The sequence below is a fragment of the Pristiophorus japonicus genome, chromosome 3, assembly GCF_044704955.1.
Source record: "Pristiophorus japonicus isolate sPriJap1 chromosome 3, sPriJap1.hap1, whole genome shotgun sequence".
Lineage (NCBI taxonomy): Eukaryota > Metazoa > Chordata > Chondrichthyes > Pristiophoridae > Pristiophorus > Pristiophorus japonicus.
Window position 1 is genome coordinate 17,003,667 of NC_091979.1, and position 15,055 is coordinate 17,018,721.

Below are 15,055 nucleotides of genomic sequence, written 5' to 3' on the forward strand. Positions count from 1 at the left end.
GGCTCAATTTCTGATCCAGCCAATGGCAGGAGAACAGGGCCATGGTACCTTAAGTCGCAGTTCAGAGTCGCCTCTCTGTCTGGTCTCCCAGCATCAGAGCTCACAAGAACAGCCACCCACCCTACCACAACAGCTTGGGTATAATCTCTGTGGTTTCGCCAACAGGCGTTGGCCCAATTAGTACCAATTACTGCGAGAGGCAAGGGGGATTCCACTGGGAGTTGGGACCATCCACACACAGGCCGCTTCAGCTGTCAAAGGGCGGGGATGGACATCCCCACTCCATGTTGTCTAAATTGGATTCCGTCCCGGAGGTATTAACACACTGTTCCAAGTCATCCTCCAGGGACCCTTCCGTTTCTATGAATGCAGCAGCCTGTTACTTCTTGTTCCAACAGATGAGCTGTGTTATCATGTTAGCTTTGGACTCTTCTCAATGGCTGTACACAGTGTGGTACTGGGCCATGTTCGATTCTGAGGATCTCACCTACAGTGTCTGCACTTAGCCAGTGGTGGGAACACACGAGTTTGTTCCAGCTTCGTGGACTTGGAAGAGGAGAGAGAGGATGGCACTTAACAGTCGGCCAAAGTTCCCACTCCTGACCATCATCATCATAGGAAGTCCCTCGGAATCGAGGAAGACTTGAATCCACTCTTAACATGAGTTCTTAGGTGGCTGAACAGTCCAAAACGAGAACCACAGTCCCTGTCACAGGTGGGACAGAGGGAAGGGGTGGGTGGGACAGGTTTGCCGCACGCTCTTTCCGCTGTCTGCACTTGATTTCTGCACGCTTTCGGCCACCAGTACCCAAGTGAATCCCTGCCGGAAAACACGGATTTGAATGTCACAGAGGGGTGGGATCAGGCTCGCCGGTGATTCGCTTCTCTCTCCCTCCCCGGTCGGAAAATCCGCTCAGCCTTAGGCTGGGAATTGCCTCCCGCTTCACTGCCGGAATTACCCCCTCCTTGAAGTGCAGTGGAGCCCCCGATTGCAGGTGTAAATAGCGGGCAGGGGGGCGGCTGGGAGGAGGGTGTCCACTGCGCTTCCGGCAAATGTTCCCACGGAGGAGCTGGAGCTGCTTTGAGGAAGTTTCACGGCTTTACTCTTCAAGCTCACATGCACGAGGAGTGTAACATAAGAACATAAGAAATAGGAGCAGGAGTAGGCCATACAGCCCCTCGTGCCTGCTCCGCGATTCAGTATAATCATGGCTGATCCGATGTCCTGTCTCCTGTGTGTGTATGTATTGGCACATGCGGCGGAGCCTGGATCTCCAGTTGTCTTGGAGCCCCTTGCCACTGGACCAAGACCTCGCTACGTCAAGCCCGTGTGGTGGCTGGTGTGCAATGGCCACCCCACGTTAAAAGAATTCACGCACAGGCATCTTCCAACGTTTAAAATGAGTTTCTTAGTTTTCTGAGTACTCATTTTTCATGTGGAAGCAAGTCATCCTCGACCCCGAGGGATTGCCTAAGATGATGGCTGATCCAATCATGGACTCGGGTCCACTTCCCTGCCCGCTCCCCATAACCCCTTATTCCCTTATCGGTTAAGAAACTGTCTATCTCTGTCTTAAATGTATTCAATGACCCAGCTTCCACAGCTCTCTGAGGCAGCGAATTCCACAGGTTTACAACCCTCTGAGAGAAGAAATTCCTCCTCATCTCGGTTTTAAATGGGCGGTCTACCTGGGTGAGGTGGGAGAGGCCCTGTTAGCACCTGTGGATTTGTAACCAAAGAGGAGTTGGCATTTCTTCACAGGAGCAGATCAAGACAATTAAAAAAAAACCCGATGGTATCTGCAAAGAAACTATAGAGCCTTGCAAAGGAAGACATTTATATAGCGCCTTTCATGACCTCAGGACGTCCCAAAATGCTTTACAGCCAATGAAATATTTTTGAAGCGTAGTCGCTGTTGTAATGTAGGAAATGCAGAGGACAGACGCACCAACATTAGCATCCTCGACCACGCCAACATCCCCAGCATTGAAGCACTGACCACACTTGATCAGCTCCACCGGGCGGGCCACATTGACTGCATGCCAGACACGAGACTCCCAAAGCAAGCGCTCTACTCGGAACTCCTTCACGGCAAACGAGCCAAAGATGGGTAGAGGAAATGTTACAAGGACACCCGCAAAGCATCCCTGATAAAGTGCAACCGACACCTGGGAGTCCCTGGCCAAAGACCGCCCTAAGTGGAGGAAGTTCATCTGCGAGGGCACTGAGCACCTTGAGTCTCGTCGCTGAGAATGCAGAAATCAAGCGCAGGCAGCAGCAAGAGCGTGCGGCAAACCAGTCCCACCCACCCTTTCCCTCGATGACTATCTGTCCCACCTGTGACAGACTGTAATTCCCGTATTGGACTGTTCAGCCACCTAAGGACTCATTTTTAGAGTGGAGGCAAGTTTTCATCGATTTCGAGGGACTGCCTATGATGATGATGATATAGGAAATGCAGCAGCAAATTTGTGCACAGCAAGATTTCACAAACTGCAACAAGATCATGACCAGACAATCTGTTTAGTCAAGTTGGTTGAGGGGTAAATATTGGCCCAGGACACCGAGGATAACTCCCCTGCTCTTCAAAATAGTGTCATGGGATCTTTTACGTCCACCTGAGAGAGCTGAAGGGGCCTTGGTTCAACATCTCATCTGAAAGACGGCACTTCCAATAATGCAGCACTCCAGTGTCAAGATTATGTGTTCATGTCCCTGATCCCACAACCTTCTGACTCAAAGGCAAGAGTGCTACCCACTGAGCCATGGCTGACAAGATATAAAGCTCTGGTCAGACCCCATCTGAAGCACTGCGTTCAGTTTTGGGCACCAGGAAGGATATATAGGTCTTGGAGGGTGTGCAGTGCAGATTCACCAGAATCGAGAGTTGAAAAGGCTAGATTATGAGGACAGATTGCGTAAGCTTGGCTTATATTTCCTTGAGTACAGAAAATTAGAGGTGTTTAAAATGTTAAAAAGGATTCGATAAGGTAGCTACAGAGAAATCATTTCCACTGGTGGAGGAATCAAGAACGAGGGGACAAGAACTTAATTAGAGCTCGGCCATTCAGGACGGAATCAGGCAGCACCTTTCCACACAGAGGGTAGTGGAAATCTGGAACTGTCCCCCCAAAAGCCCGTGATGCTGGGGGTCAATTGGAGCTTTCCAGACTGAGATCAATAGATTTTTTTTGTTTGGTAAGGGCATCAAGGGATAGGGAGAAAAGGCTGGTAAATGGAGTTGAATTGCTGATCAGCCATGATCTAATTGAATGACGGAGCTGGCTCCAACGATGAATGGTCTAACCCTGTTCCTATGCAAAGAATTTTGTGAATGGTGAAAGGATCTGTGGTGGCCTCTGGCAGTATCCTTCTGAATGAGTTAGGACAATTTGCACAAGAGCTGGGAGGGCTAAGTACTTCTGTTTGCAATTTGGCTATTTTACATTAATAATGCGATGTGAAAAGGAGGGTGTGTGAATCTATTATCCAGTGCTGGACCTTGAGAAAAGCACAGCAGAGGACAATGTTGATTACCTAAGAGGACAAAATGATTACAACATCAACACTTTGTATTTATATAGTGCCTTTAACGTAGTAAAACATCCCAAAGCGCTTCACAGCAGTGTTATAAGACAAAACAGCTACATTTGACACTAAGAAGAAATTATGGCAGATGACCAAAAGCTTCGTGAATGAGGTAGGTTTTAAGGGGCATCTTAAAGGAAGAAAGAGAGGCAGAGAGGTTAAGGGAGGGAGTTCCAGAGCTTGGGGCCCAGGCAGCTGAAGACACAGCCACCAATGGTTGAGCAGTTATAATCAGGGATGCTCAGGAGGGCAGAATTTGAGGAGCGCAGACATCTCGGGGGGGGGGGGGGGGTGGGGGGTTGTGAGGCTGAAAGAGATTCCAGGGATAGGGAGGGGTGAGGCCATGAAGGGATTTATAAACAAGGAAAGCAAATGGTATGTTGGCCTTCATAGCGAGGGGATTTGAGTACAGGGGCAGGGAGGTGTTGCTACACTTGTACAGGGCCTTGGTGAGGCCACACCTGGAGTATTGTGTACCTGGAGTTTTGGTCTCCTAACCTGAGGAAGGACATTCTTGCTATTGAGGGAGTGCAGCGAAGGTTCACCAGACTGATTCGCGGGATGGCGGGACTGACCTATCAAGAAAGACTGGATCAACTGGGCTTGTATTCACTGGAGTTCAGAAGAATGAGAGGGGACCTCATAGAAACGTTTAAAATTCTGACGGGGTTAGACAGGTTAGATGCAGGAAGAATGTTCCCAATGTTGGGGAAGTCCAGAACCAGGGGACACAGTCTAAGGATAAGGAGTAAGCCATTTAGGACCGAGATGAGGAGGAATTTCTTCACCCAGAGAGTGGTAAACCTGTGGAATTCTCTACCACAGTAAGTTGTTGAGGCCAATTCACTAAATATATTCAAAAAGGAGTTAGATGAAGTCCTTACTACTAGGGGAATCAAGGGGTATGGTGAGAAAGCAGGAATGGGGTCCTGAAGTTGCATGTTCAGCCATGAACTCATTGAATGGCGGTGCAGGCTAGAAGGGCCGAATGGCCTACTGCACCTATTTTCTATGTTTCTATGATAAGAATTTTGAAATCGAGGCATTACTTAACCAGGAGCCAATGCAGGTCAGCGAGCACAGAGATGATGGATGAGCGGGACTTGGTGCGAGTTAGGACACGGGCAGCTGAGTTTTGGATCACCTCAAGTTTGGATAGGGCAGAATGTGGGTGGCCAGCCAGGAGTGCGTTGGAATAGTCAAGTCTAGAGGTAACAAAGGCATGGATGAGGGCTTCAGCAGCAGAAGAGCTGAGGCGGAGATGGGTTGTTGTACGGAGGTGGAAATAGTTTTGCTGCGGATATGTGGCCGGAAGCTCATTACAGGGTCAAATATGATGCCTAGGTATCAATGTATATCAGTGGGATCGCTGAGCAGCCGTCTATGTACATCAACAGTGCATGATGGAGTAAGGAGGTTGAGATGGGCAATGTGTCTGTATCTTGCGGCTGAAGATCAGTGCCTTTGCAAGGCAATGGAATGGCATCGAACTGGAAGAATGGCCATGTATGGTAGGCCAAAGCTGAGCTGTTGGGACTGTGTGCCCTGCGCAGAACAGTTGGAACAGGCACACAGTTCGGGCAGCTGGCCAAGGGACGAGCTTGATGGAAAGGCTCTGTGGCATCATCATCATAGGCGGTCCCTCAAACGAGGATGACTTCCCCATGAGTTCACAGATGTTTCAATGAAGGACCCAATGTTTCAGTCCTGAACTCCCGTTGAAAGGGTGGAAGATGCCTGTGCGTGGATTTTTGTAACGGTGGTGACAGTTGCTCACCAGCCACCACACGGGCTTGACAGAGCTAGGTCTTGGCCTAGTGGCAAGGGTTAACCAGGACGACTGGAGACCAGCTCTGCTGCACGGACCTAGTGCGCACACATATCGCAGTGTGGGCTGGCCCGTGCTGCCCCTGGGCCCTCGGCTCTTCTGGGCCCTGTACCCTCAATCGCCACATCTCTGCCACGATCTCTCGCCCATCCTCCGCCACAAGAGAAGGTTCACTAGGTTGATTCCGGAGATGAGGGGGTTGACTTATGAGGCAAGGTTGAGTAGGTTGGTCCTCTACTCATTGGAATTCAGAAGAATGAGAGGTGAACATAAGAATTACGAACAGGAGTAGGCCATCTAGCCCCTCGAGCCTGCTCCGCCATTCAACAAGATCATGGCTGATCTGGCCGTGGACTCAGCTCCACTTACCCGCCCGCTCCCCGTAACCCTTAATTCCCTTATTGGTTAAAAATCTATCTATCTGTGATTTGAATACATTCAATGAGCTAGCCTCAGCTGCTTCCTTGGGCAGAGAATTCCACAGATTCACAATCCTCTGGGAGAAGAAATTCCTTCTCAACTCGGTTTTAAATTGGCTCCCCCGTATTTTGAGGCTGTGCCCCCTAGTTCTAGTCTCCCCGATCAGTGGAAACAACCTCTCTGCCTCTATCTTGTCTATCCCTTTCATTATTTTAAATGTTTCTATAAGATCACCCCTCATCCTTCTGAACTCCAACGAGTAAAGACTCAGTCTACTCAATCTCTCATCATAAGGTAACCCCCTCATCTCCGGAATCAGCCTAGTGAATCGTCTCTGTACTCCCTCCAAAGCTAGTATATCCTTCCTTAAGTAAGGTGACCAAAACTGCACGCAGTACTCCAGGTGCGGCCTCACCAATACCCTGTACAGTTGCAGCAGGACCTCCCTGCTTTTGTACTCCATCCCTCTCGCAATGAAGGCCAGCATTCCATTCGCCTTCCTGAATATGTATAAGATCATGAGGGGGCTCGACAAGGTGGATGCAGAGAGGATGTTTCCACTGTTAGGAGAGACTAGAACTACGGGGCATTGTTATATACGTGGATTTGTATTTACTCTGTACAGCCACCAGAGGGCTCATCCCCTGGAGTCCCAAGGGATCCCATAATCCCTTGGGGGCATAGGTATTTAAGGAGGCTTCACAGGTTGGAGAAGTACTCTGGAGACCTGCAATAAAAGTCTAAGGTCACACTTTACTTTGAGCTCGCAGTGTTCAGTCTGACTCTTTCTCCATACACAACTGACGACGAGATACAGATAACGAACCCAAAGATGCAGAGAACAGTGGGCATCCTGGAGAAATTTTCGGGGGGAGATGATTGGGAAACTTTTGTGGAGCGACTCGACCAATACTTTGTGGCCAACGAGCTAGATGGGAAGAGAACGTTGCCAAACGAAGGGCGATCCTCCTCACCGTATGTGGGGCACCAACGTATGGCCTTATGAAGAATCTGCTCACTCCAGTGAAACCCACGGAGAAATCGTATGACGATTTGTGCACACTGGTCCGAGAGCATTTGAACCTGAAGGAAAGCGTTCTGATGCCTACAAAAGGTCTGAAGGCCAGGAAGTGGTGAGTTATGTCGCCGAGCTAAGACACCTTGCAGGACATTGCGAATTTGAAGGACATTTGGCGCACATGCTCAGAGACTTTTTCGTACTTGGCATTGGCCACGAAACCATACTTCGCAAATTTAGAGACCCCAACTTTGAGTAAGGCCATAGCGATAGCCCAGGCGTTCATTGCCACCAGTGACAATACGAAGCAAATCTCTCAGCACACAAGTGCTGCTACAAGTACTGTGAACAAAGTGATGTTGTTTTCGAATCATAACATACAGGGCAGGCCCCACATACCTGCAGCTGCACGTCCGCAGATGACTCAAAGTCCACTATCAAGGGTGATGAATGCAAGGCCATTAACACCTTGTTGGCACTGCGAGGGTGATCATCATTTCCATTCATGCCAATTCAAAGAGTATGTTTGCAAGGACTGTGGAACAATGGGACACCTCCAACGAGTGTGCAGGTGAGCTGCAAAGCCTGTTAAACCTGCAAACCACCATGTTGCAGAGGAGGACAGATCCACGGAGAATCAGCTGAACCAGAGCCTCAGATAGAGGAGGCAGAGGTACATGGGGTGCACACGTTCACCACGAATTGTCCCCCGATAATGCTGAATGTTGAACTAAATGGACTGCCGATGTCAATGGAGCTGGACACGGGCACAAGCCAGTCCATCATGGGCAAAAAGACTTTCGAAAGGTTGTGGTGCAACAAGGCCTCAAGGCCAGTCTTAACTCCAGTTCGCACGAAACTAAGAACTTACACGAAAGAACTGATTCCTGTAATCGGCAGTGCTACTGTAAAGGTCTTCTACAATGGGGCGGTGCACAAGCTACCACTCTGGGTGGTATCGGGCGATGGTCCCACGCTGCTCGGCAGGAGCTGGCTGGAAAAGATATGCTGGAACTGGGACGACGTCCAAGCGCTATCGCCCGCTGACGATACTTCATGTGCCCAGGTCTTAAACAAATTTCCTTCGCTGTTCGAACCAGGCATTGGGAAATTCCAAGGAGCAATGGTGCAGATCCCCCTAATTCCGGGGACGCGATCCATCCATCACAAGGTGAGAGTAGTACTGAAGTCGATCCCGCACACCGTGGTCTTCCAGGACGACATCTTGGTCACAGGTCGGAACACAGTTGAGCACCTGCAGAACCTGGAGGAGGTTCTTAGTTGACTCAACTGCGTGGGGCTCAGGTTAAAACATTCGAAGTGCGTTTTCCTGATGCCTGAAGTGGAGTTTTTGGGAAGGAGGATTGCGGCAGACGGCATCAGGCCCACCAACGTGAAGACGAAGGCAATCGAGAAGGCACCGAGGCCACAGAACCTGACGGAGCTAGGGTCGTTTCTGGGACTCTTGAACTACTTTAGTATCTTCTTACTGGGTCTCAGCACCCTGCTAGAACCACTACATGTCTGACTATGAAAAGGGGGAAAATGGGTTTGGGGCAAAAACCAAGAAAATGACTTTGTAAAAGCAAGAAAATTGTTATGCTCAAACAAATTGCTTGTGTTGTATGATCCATGTAAGTGTTTGGTACTAGCATGTGATGCGTCGTCATATAGCGTTGGGTGTGTATTGCAACAAGCTAGTGATTTTGGGAAACTGCAACTGGTTGCTTATGCATCTAGGAGTCTGTCTAAGGCTGAGAGAGCCTAGAGCATGATTGAAAAAGAAGCGTTAGCGTGTGTCTAAGAGGTAAAGAAAATGCATCAATACCTGTTGGGTGGCAGTGTGAGCTGCGAGGAGGATGCTGTGAGGCTGCAGAGCGACTTGGATAGGTTAGGTGAGTGGGCAAATGCATGGCAGATGAAGTATAATGTGGATAAATGTGAGGTTATCCACTTTGGTGGTAAAAACAGAGAGACAGACTATTATCTGAATGGTGACAGATTAGGAAAAGGGGAGGTGCAAAGAGACCTGGGTGTCATGGTACATCAGTCATTGAAGGTTGGCATGCAGGTGCAGCAGGCGGTTAAGAAAGCAAATGGCATGTTGGCCTTCATAGCAAGGGGATTTGAGTACAGGGGCAGGGAGGTGTTGCTACAGTTGTACAGGGCATTGGTGAGGCCACACCTGGAGTATTGTGTACAGTTTTGGTCTCCTAACCTGAGGAAGGACATTCTTGCTATTGAGGGAGTGCAGCGAAGGTTCACCAGACTGATTCCCGGGATGGCGGGACTGACCTATCAAGAAAGACTGGATCAACTGGGCTTGTATTCACTGGAGTTCAGAAGAATGAGAGGGGACCTCATAGAAACATATAAAATTCTGACGGGGTTAGACAGGTTAGATGCAGGAAGAATGTTCCCAATGTTGGGGAAGTCCAGAACCAGGGGTCACAGTCTAAGGATAAGGGGTAAGCCATTTAGGACCGAGATGCGGAGGAACTTCTTCACCCAGAGAGTGGTGAACCTGTGGAATTCTCTACCACAGAAAGTTGTTGAGGCCAATTCACTAAATATATTCAAAAAGGAGTTAGATGAGGTCCTTACTGCTAGGGGGATCAAGGGGTATGGCGAGAAAGCAGGAATGGGGTACTGAAGTTGAATGTTCAGCCATGAACTCATTGAATGGCGGTGCAGGCTAGAAGGGCCGAATGGCCTACTCCTGCACCTATTTTCTATGTTTCTATGTTTCTATGTTTGGGCTAAAATTTAAATTGGAAACTGACCATAACGCACTTATATCCCTGTTTTCCGTGAGTAAAGGGATAAATACCAACGCATCGGCTCGCATCCAGAGATGGGTGCTCACGTTGTCCGCATACAACTACGCCATTTGCCACAGGCCAGGCACAGAAAACTGTGCCGATGCTCTTACTAGGCTGCCATTGCCCACCACGGGGGTGGAAATGGCGCAGCCTGCAGATCTCGCCATGGTTGTGGAGGCATTTGAGAGTGAGCAATCACCCGTCACTGCCCGGCAGATCAAAACCTGGACAAGCCAGGACCCCTTATTATCGCTAGTCAAAAGCTGTGTGCTTCACGGAAGCTGGTCCAGTGTCCCAGTGGAAATGCAGGAAGAGATAGAGCCGTTCAAGCGGCGCAAAGATGAAATGTCTATACAGGCAGACTGCCTTCTGTGGGGCAATCGAGTAGTGGTCCCCAAGAAGGGCAGAGACACCTTCATCAATGACCTCCAGAGTACCCACCCAGGCATCATAATGATGAAAGCGATAGCCAGATCCCACGTGTAGTGGCCCGGTATCGATGCGGACTTAGAATCCTGCATTCACAGATGTAATACATGCTCGCAGTTAAGCAATGTACCCAGGGAGGCGCCGCTAAGTTTATGGTCTTGGCCCTCCAAACCGTGGTCTAGGGTACATGTCGACTATGCAGGCCCGTTCTTGGGTAAAATGTTCCTTGTGATTGTAGACGCGTAGTCCAAGTGAATTGAATGTGAGATAATGTCGGCTAGCACGTCCGTTGCCACTACTGAAAGCCTGCGGGCCACGTTTGCCACACCCGGTTTACCCGATGTCCTGGTGAGCGACAACAGGCCATGTTTTCCCAATGCTGAGTTCAAAGAATTTATGGCCCGTAACGGGATCAAACATGTCACACCTGCCCCGTTTAAACCAGCGTCCAATGGTCAGGCAGAGAGAGCAGTGCAAACCATCAAGCAAGGCTTGAAGAGGGTAACTGAAGGCTCACTGCAGACTCACCTATCCCGAGTCCTGCTTAGCTACCGCACGAGACCCCACCCGCTCATTGGGATCTCACCTGCTGAACTGCTCATGAAAAGAGCACTTAAGACAAGGCTCTCATTAGTTCACCCTGATCTACATGAACAGGTAGAGAGCAGGCGGCTTCAACAAAGTGCACACCATGATAGAGCAAATGTGTCACGCGAGATTGAAATCAATGATCCTGTATTTGTATTAAATTATGGTCCCAAGTGGCTTCCCGGCACTGTCGTGGCCAAAAAGGGGAGCAGGGTGTTTCGAGTCAAACTTTCAAATGGACTCATTCACCGGAAACACTTGAACCAAACGAAACTCAGATTCACGGACTACCCTGAGCAACCCACCTTGGACCTACCTTTTTTGATCCCCCAACATACACACCAGTGGCAACCGACACCACGGTTGACCACGAAGCAGAACCCATCATCCACAGCAGCCCTGCAGTGCCCAATACACCAAGCAGCCCAGCAAGGCCAGCTGCACAGCAGCCCAGCGAGGGCCCAACAAATGATTCAACAATACCAGCTTTCACACTGAGACGATCAACCAGGGCAAGAAGGGCCCCAAATCGACTCACGTAAATAGTTACACTCTTTACTTTGGGGGGGAGTGTTGTTATATATGTGGACTTGTATTTACTTTGCACAGCCACCAGAGGGCTCATCCCTTGGAGTCCCACGGGATCCCATAATCCCTTGGGAGCACAGGTATTTAAGGAGGCTTCACAGGTTGGAGAGGCACTCTGGAGACCTGCAATAAATGACTACGGTCACGCTTTACTTTGAGCTCACAGTATTCAGTCTGACTCTTTCTCCATACACAACAGGCATAATCTTAGAATAAGCGGCCGTCCATTAAAAACTGAGATGAGGAGGAATTTCTTCTCTCAGCGGGTTGTGAATCTGTGGAATTCGCTGCCTCAGAGAGCTATGGAAGCTGGGACATTGAATAAATTTAAGACAGAGATAGACAGTTTCTTAACCGATAATGGGGAGTGGGCAGGGAAGTGGACCTGAGTCCATGATCGGATCAGCAATGATCGTATTAAATGGCGGAGCAGGCTCGAAGGGCCATATGGTCTTCTCCTGCTCCTATTTCTTATGTTCTTATAAACATTTGCCGTACCTCCATCACAAAGCAGCTGGAACAGCGAGCCCCTCAACATCGCGGGCCATCCTGACCTGCCTGAGAACACCTCCGCAAGTCGGGGCTACAAAAAAAGCTGGAGCGGCGGGCCCCTTAACATCGTGGATTGATACACACACCCAGCAGCAGCAGCCTTGGTCTGTCTGCCTGACTACAACCAGCTGGCACTGTCAGCTGTGGCTCGCTGGGTATCAATCTTGCCTCTGGTTCAGAAGGTCGTGGAGTGTTAGAAATGTGAAACTCTCTCCCGCCAAAGAGCTGCTGAGGCTACGGGTCCAATGAACATTTCAAAACTGAATTTTGATTAATTTTTGTGAGACCAGGGTATTAAGGATTATGGAACCAAAGTGGAAAGAAGAAGTTTAGATACAGATTTGAATGGCGGAATTGGCTCGAGGGGCTGAATACTCGACTCCTGTTCCTGTGCTTAAGTCCCACTCCAGAGACTTGAGCATATAATCCAGGCTGACAACCCAGTGCAGAACTGAGTAAGTGCTACACTGAGGTGCCGTCTTTTGGCTGCGACGTTAAACCGAGGCCCCGTCTACTCTCTCAGGTGGGCGTAAAAGGATCCCACTGCACTATTTCGAAGAAGAGCAGGGGAGTTCTTCCCGGTGTCCTGGGGCCAATATTTATCCCTTAACCAAGATCACTAAAACACATTATCTGGTCGTTATCGCATTGCTGTTTGCGGAAGCTTGCTGTGCGCAAATTGGCTGCTGCATTTCGTACATTACAACAGTGACGATATTTCAAAAGTACTTCAGCTGATGTAAAGCAACTTTGGACGTCCTGAGATCGTGAAAGGCGGTATATATATGTAAGTCTTTCTTTCCATCCGACAGTACCAAAACTTTCGAAGATCAGTATCAGGACTCTTGGCCACTGAACGCGAAGGGCTGAATTGGACTTGGCAACACAATGACTTAAGAACATAAGAAATAGGAGCAGGAGTAGGCCAATTGGCCCCTTGAGCCTGCTCCGCCATTTAATAATATCATGGCTGATCTGATCATGGACTCAGCTCCACTTCCCTGCCCGCTCCCCATAATCTTTTATTCCTTTATCGCTCAAAAATCTGTCGATCACCGCCTTAAATATATTCAATGACCCAGCCTCCACAGCTCTCTGGGGCAGAGAATTCCATAGATTTATAACCCTCTGAGAAGAAATTTCTCCTCATCTCTGTTTTAAATGAGCGGCTCCTTATTAAGACTATGTCCCCTAGTTTTAGTTTCCCCTCTGAGTGGAACTATCCTCTCTGCATCCACCTTGTTGAGCCCCATCATTATTTTATAAGTTTCAATCCTCTTATTTTTCTGAACTCCGATGTGTATAAGCCCAACCTCCTCAACCTTTCCTCATAAGTCAACCCCCTCATCTCCGGAATCAACCGAGTGAACCTTCTCGACTTGGCTCGTCATTGGGTCTCGGACTTTTCCACCAGAGGCTGAGTTTCTGGCCCATCGGGTTGTCAGAGACCGGTGGGAATGGGGAGGAGGAGGAGGAGTCCTTTCCCACAGTGCTTGAGTGGAGTGCAGAGCAAGAATTCCATGGAGAAGCATTGGGAAGCTCTGCTCTACTAAGGTGAGAATACAGGAGGAAAGAAGCAGGGGAGAAGAGGGAATCTCGCATCGCGACGTGCACAATCAGGCCTCCCTGGAGCCGGGAGTAGACTCCGGTATCTCTGGCTTCATCCAGTGCAAACCGCAGTTCAAAAGGAGGATCGTTATCTCTAAACTTATCAGTGATTTTTCATGAGTTTGTGATAAGTCTCAGAACCTTTGGAGACTCAGTAACAGTCAAGGGGAACACGTCTTTCAATATCATGGGACTTCGCTCTACAGCACAAATGTTAAAGAAAATCCTTTCCATTCATGTTTTCTAATCTTTGACTGGCAAGATAATAAAAAAATATGTCATTACTTCAAGGACTATTGATGCAACACTAGGTACCACTGGTTGGCCGTCCCTGCTCTTCACCTTTGGAAAGCAAGATTTCAATCCAGCCTCTAATCCCTTCATGGACATTTAACATTCATTTCAGTTCAACTAGTTTCTGAACTGAAATCTTTTTTTTCTTAAAATTTGGTAATCCTCCCGTCTCCGAGGTCAAGGGTTAAGAGAGCACAGCATGAATCTGGTTGGGTGGATTTGGGTCATGTTACAGAAGCGCACGGGCTTATTTTTCATACGAATGTCACTGAGTTCACTCCGAGGGAGAGCAAACAAGCTCCCCGCTGAGTGAAAGTGTCAGCTTGGCTCAATTAGCAGCACTCTCACCTCCGAGTTGGAAGGTCGTGGGTTCAAGCCAAACCGCAACTTGAGCACTTGATCTCGGCACTGCTAGAACATAAGAAATAGGAGCAGGAATAGGCCAGTTGGCCCCTCGAGCCTGCTCCGCCATTCAATAAGATCATGGCTGATCTGATCTTGGCCTCAACTCCACTTTCCTGCCCGCTCCCCATAACCCATGACTCCCTTCTCGTTGAAAAATCTTTCTATCTCCACCTTAAATATATTCAATGACCCAGCCTCCACAGCTCTCTGGGACAGAGAATTCCAAAGATTCACCACCCTCGGAGAGAAGAAATTCCTCCTCATTTTCGTTTTAAATGGGCGACCCCTTATTCTGAATCTATGCCCCCTAGTTCTAGATTCCCCCATGAGGGGAAACAACCTCTCTGCATCTACCCTGTCAAGCCCCCTCAGAATCTTATATGTTTCAATAAGATCACCTCTCATTCTTCTAAACTCCAACGAGTACAGGCCCAACCTGCTCAATCTTTCCTCATAAGACAACCCCTTCATCTCAGGAATCAACCTCGTGAACCTTCTCTGAACTGCCTCCACTGTGAAGACAGGATGTTATACTTAAGACCTTGTCTGCCAGCTCAGGTGAGTGTAAAAGATCCCATGGCTCTATTTAAAGTAGAGCAATGAAGTTCTCCCGCTGTGCTGGATGGTGATTATTCCTCAGCAAACACCACCGAAGCAGATCAATTGGTCATTTTCCTCATTACTGTTTGTGGGATCTTGCTGTGTCCGCATTGGCTGCAGCCGTTACCTACTTAACAACAGCCACTTCAAAAGTAATTCATTGGCTGTGAAGCACTTAGGGATATGTCCTATGGGGCGGAGATGGGGGTGTAATGATGCTGTATAAATCCCCAGTCTGACCACCCCCTTCCCCATTTATATTGAGTTACCTGAACTCAGCAGTGCGGGTTCCATAATTATCTAGGTTTAGGGAG